A 5266-nucleotide genomic window follows, 5' to 3' on the forward strand; every position below is an offset into this window, starting at 1 on the left:
ATTATTGATGACTCCGCGGATTGCTAAACTTGTCACCGTGGCAGCAATAATGGCCACCCACGTACACATCTAGGTGAAAATTTTGACGAACGAGAAAATGCTGCTAGTATCGCTTACCCGATAGCTATCTATCCATTCGATAGATAAAAATGTTCACCACTTAAAACGGATCACATTGTCCCATCTTTCACACAATTTCACAGACTTATTCCACTCAATAATTAACTATTAGGCGGAGCGAGCCTCAAGCACGTCTGTCACTTGCAAGAGAGAGAGAGAGAGACTGAGAGAAACTGAGAGAAACTGAGAGAGACTGAGAGAGACTGAGAGAGACAGAAAGACTGAGAGAGACTGAGATTGATTGATTGATATTTTATTAGCCTTCTCGGCTATTTTTCTACATAAATTACATTAATCGAGTACATAATATTTACTTAACTAAAGATACAACATAATCTTTTAACGTTATTTTAAATTGTTCTATTCTCTCGCACTTTTATACTAGGGCTGAGGCCCTGTAAGTATAAATGTAAGAAGTATTACAATACAGAACTTAACTAATATAAAAATATAATAACATAGTAAAATATAAAATATAAAATAAAATATAACGTATAACAAAACAGTGCTTAAACTAGTAACGGTATGCCGAATAAGGGATTAAAGCTAAGTTACAAACTAAGAAGAAAGGCATGCAACGCAGACTTAAAAGTAGGTAGAGTGGGTGTATCACGAATAGTACCCGGCAGTGAATTCCAAAATTTAACCACCGATATTAACACCGAATTTTGGAAAGCAGAGGTGCGGCAACGAGGGTAAATCAGGTCAATAGGATGTGACCGTGTTACAGGACCAGACGTTGGTCTGGATGAGATGGTCTCGAGTTGACGAAAAATAAAAGTAGGCATCGCGATATGAACAGCCTGACGAATGACGATACCGAGAAAATATTGCCGCCGCTGAGAGACACTGAGCCATTTTAGGGTACGTAGATGCGGGGTAATGTGCTCGTATTTACGGATCCCTAGAATAAAACGAACGCAGGCGTTTAAGATTCGCTGTAATCTAATGTTTTCCTCGGTGGTAATGTCTAAAAATACAAGAGAACAGTAGTCAATAAGCGGAAGAATCAACGATAAAACGAGTTGCTGTTTGAGCGCTCTACCTAAAAACTGTCCATTGGCTCTTAATTGGTAAAGGGTTTTATATGCCCTATTACATATGCTAGTGACATGCTGTTGCCAATTAAGTGTCGGAGATATGAGGACTCCTAAGTTCTTGGCCGAGTTGGCGAACGGAATTATAGAGCCATCGACGACAACATCTCGAATATCCTCGAATCTGAAGGCATTGACATACCTGGAAGAGCCAAGTATCATAGCTTTGGTCTTAGACGGGCTCAACCGAAGTTTGTTCTCTTTAGACCATTCACAAATACACACGATGTCTTCGTTGATCTTCGCGATAAAGAGATTCACAGCGGTCGGTGCAGAGTGAATATAAATTTGGAGGTCATCGGCATATTTAATTATAGAGCAGTTTTGAATTTGCTGGTCAATATCTGCAATATAGAGAGAGAAAAGCGTTGGACCCAAAACTGAACCCTGGGGGACCCCGAAGAGACAGCTGACCACTTCAAAGTGCCATCAGAGGTGCGGACAGCCTGCTTACGACCGGTCAGGTATGACCAGAACCAATTTAAGGTGGACCAGGAAAAATTTAAGAGTGCAAGTTTATTAATCAGCAAAGCATGATGCACCGTGTCAAAGGCCTTTGAGAAGTCGAAAAGCACCAGCACAGTGACCATTCGATCGTCTATGGCCCGGCGAACATCGTCAGTGAGCCTGATGAGAGCATTCTGCGTAGATCCGCCTGAGATGAACCCAAACTATGATTGATCAAGATACCCGTAGCGCTTGAGATAATCTAACATGTCCTTACGAACTATGCGTTCCAGCAACTTTGAAAATTCGCAAAGGAGCGAGATCGGTCTGAAGTCATTAGACTCTGATGGATTGGTCTTCTTCGGCACAGGAACAATAATAGAGCTCTTCCAAGCCATTGGAAATGTAGACGTAGAAAGCGAGGAGTTAAAGACATCCAAAAATATTGGAAAGAGAGATAGAGCACAGTGCTTCAAGAAGAGCGTAGGGAAGTTATCAGAGCCAGAAACATGCGAGTCGGTGAATCTCATATGAGGTAAAAGACACTCGGGAGTGACATACTTGAAATAAAACTTTGAGTCATCAAAGCACATGTTCCTACTTAATACCTCAGGAGGCTCAGGAGAGTCCGAACTGAATGCTGAACAGAAGAAGTCATTAAGCTCGTCAGGCGACGATGTAATAGCACATGATTTCTTAGAACCAGATACTACACCGACTTTTTTTTAGCTCTTGCCAAACCTGCCTGGAGTCCTTCAGTTGAGCAAGACGTAAACTACAATAATTAGCTCTGGATTTAGACATTAGCACCTTTACCTGATTACGTAATCGACGGTATGCAGTACGATCAGCTTCTGAGCGAGTTCGTCGAGCTTTAGTTCGCAGTCTATTTCGAGACCGAATCAAGTCTCGAAGTTGATCATTTAACCAAGGCGCAGGAGGTCGCCTAATATTGATTTTTCGCCAAGGAGCAAATCTGTTTAAAATAGTAGACAACTGATCATTTAAATACTCTAATTTGCACTCAGCGGACCGACACTCTAGCAAAGGGGATCAGTCTAAGTTTAATAGTTGCGTTTGAAACTCAGGATTTTGTAACCCACGCCACATCCGCCTCCTAACAGTAGAAGCAGAGTCAGAAGAACGTACTAATCGGAATTCGTATTTTATATGAATTAAATCATGAGCTGACAGAAAGGGTAGAGGATACAGACCATGGCTCCGAATTTTTTCGGTAGATTCCACAACACATAAATCTAGCCAGGTAGAAGAAGTTGCAGTATGATGAGTAGCACAGAACGGTACTAGATGCAAATTGTAGCTCTGAAAGAGTTTCAATATGTAAGTTCTATCAAAGTTATCGGTACATAGGTCAGTATTCCAATCGCCCATTAAGATATTAGAGACGTAGTCTTGGCAGACGGAAGAGAAGATATGCTCAAGATGGTTAGAGAAAGCAATTTTTGGTGGTCTGTATACAACATCAACCAAAAGCTTGGCAGACTCAGGTCTCGAAACTTCGATGAATAAGAATTCAGGACGCGGAATATAAGTTGATGATGCTGATGAAGTGCTAATTTTTGCAGAAATCAGGTCACGAATAAAGATACAAACTCCACCACCTTGCTTGCCAATTCTATCACAACGAAAGAGACGAAATCCTGGCAGACTAACAGCGCTGTCGTAAATGTGTGGCTTGAGCCATGATTCTGAGATCAAAATTAAATCATAGTGACTATTGCCGAAGTAGTTAAGGAATTCGTCAAAATGAGCCGCAATAGACTGAGCATTGACATGACAGATATTTAGAGAGTAGGCAGGACGAATAAGCTGAGACGATGTTGGCGGTGGAGTTTCAGAACTTCACAGTAAACGTTCGATGTCCTCCAGGTTGTTGATCTCAATAATTGTCGAGTTATTGTCTTTTTTAACTTTAACAGTACCATTACGGACCCAGACATACTGGTAATTCTTGGTTCTTGCAGCATCCCGAGTAGCACGGAGAAGTTTATATAGATCAGACGGTAAATACTCATTAATATAGATACGAGAATCAGAAAATGAAGCATTGACTTCTTTCGCAGTGAGAGTACCTTTAAGACGTTTTGAAGTCAAGACTGCATTACTTAATTCCGGAGAAGAGAGACCGATGAATAACATCCTCGGTTTGTCGGCAGTTGTTGTGGTTGTGTTACGCATACGTGAGAGTTCAGTGATCTGTGTACTGTCGACAGTGACATTTAGAGTCGCAAATAACAACAACACAGAGTCGCGGTCACTAAGATTACTCATTTCAGGCAAACCAGAAATGACAAGATTTCTGCAATATTTTTCATATTCGAGAGTACGGATACGCGCAGTAAGAGGCAGAACGACATTCGAGATATCCGAGACAGTGCATGGATGCTTAGAAAACCGGGTTTCCAAAGAATGCATTCTGTCAGTAATTTCTTTATCGTGATCAGAGCAACCAGTTTCAAATGCTTCCAAGCGATCCACTAGCACCCCCTGTTCGCGTGTTAAATTTGCAGTTGTCTCTTCAACTGCAGCAATTTTATCCGTTAAGGAGTTTAGCTTGTTGAGACACCCACGAATATCAACCTTAAGTTCATCTAGATCAGCTAGTTTGTTCCTAACATCCCGCAAAGCAACATCCATGCCGTCAATTTTCGAGCTTAAATTAGACACAAGAGTACTAAGTGAAGCAAGTTGCGCACAAATATTCGTAGTACCAGCGGATGACGTAGCAATTGTGGCACTCGGCGTCTGATAAGTAAAGCCAGCATTTTTAGCGCACGCAAAACAGTTTATAACTTTCAAATCCGGAAGAGTATCAACACATAACTGTTTCAACAGACACGCACGATGAAATTCATGGGTAGCAATAGCACATAATCTACACAAATTCTCAGTAGCAACAAATCTAGAGCAGAGCCCACAGTTGACGGGTGGCATCTTGAACACGGATACACAGCTACACTAACGTAAGAGATTGGTATCCTATGATATTGCGGTATAGAAGTGAGCACACCTGAGCGAACAGGCAAGCGGAGCGCAAGTAGATGAAGGGGATAACCAAACGTTATTGTCACTTGAAGATCACTGAGGTTGGAGATACAGCTTAAGGCTGTAGTAATAATGACAACAGGAACAAACAGACAGCGTTCGCCCGGTAGAGTGTAGAAGGTAGTACAGGTGACGATATTCACAAGTATTCACCAATCACTGTAGTCTAAGTACCATGCCCAGGACAACGAATCAGAGGGATGATAGGCTAAGAGAGAGCCCTGCCGTATTAACTCAATCAGTGCGAGAGCCATGGGGGATGCCAAGGAACGGCAACAACCGCCCAGAGACCAGAGAACAGCAGAAACAAATTCCAAAAGGAGAGAGAGAGAGAGAGAGAGAGGCGCGCGCGCGCCTTCTATGCGACGTATCTGGTGTACGCTGATATATATTGACCTATCCGATTCAAAAAACTCGTCTTTTTACCTATCTTTTTCAACATATATTCACAGAGAGAGAGAGAGAGAGAGAGAGAGAGAGAGAGAGAGAGAGAGAGATTGATTGATTGATTGATTGATTGATTGACCTATCCGATT

Source organism: Cephus cinctus, unplaced genomic scaffold (genome assembly GCF_000341935.2).
Source record: "Cephus cinctus unplaced genomic scaffold, Ccin1 Ccin1_scaffold0897, whole genome shotgun sequence".
Classification (NCBI taxonomy): domain Eukaryota; kingdom Metazoa; phylum Arthropoda; class Insecta; order Hymenoptera; family Cephidae; genus Cephus; species Cephus cinctus.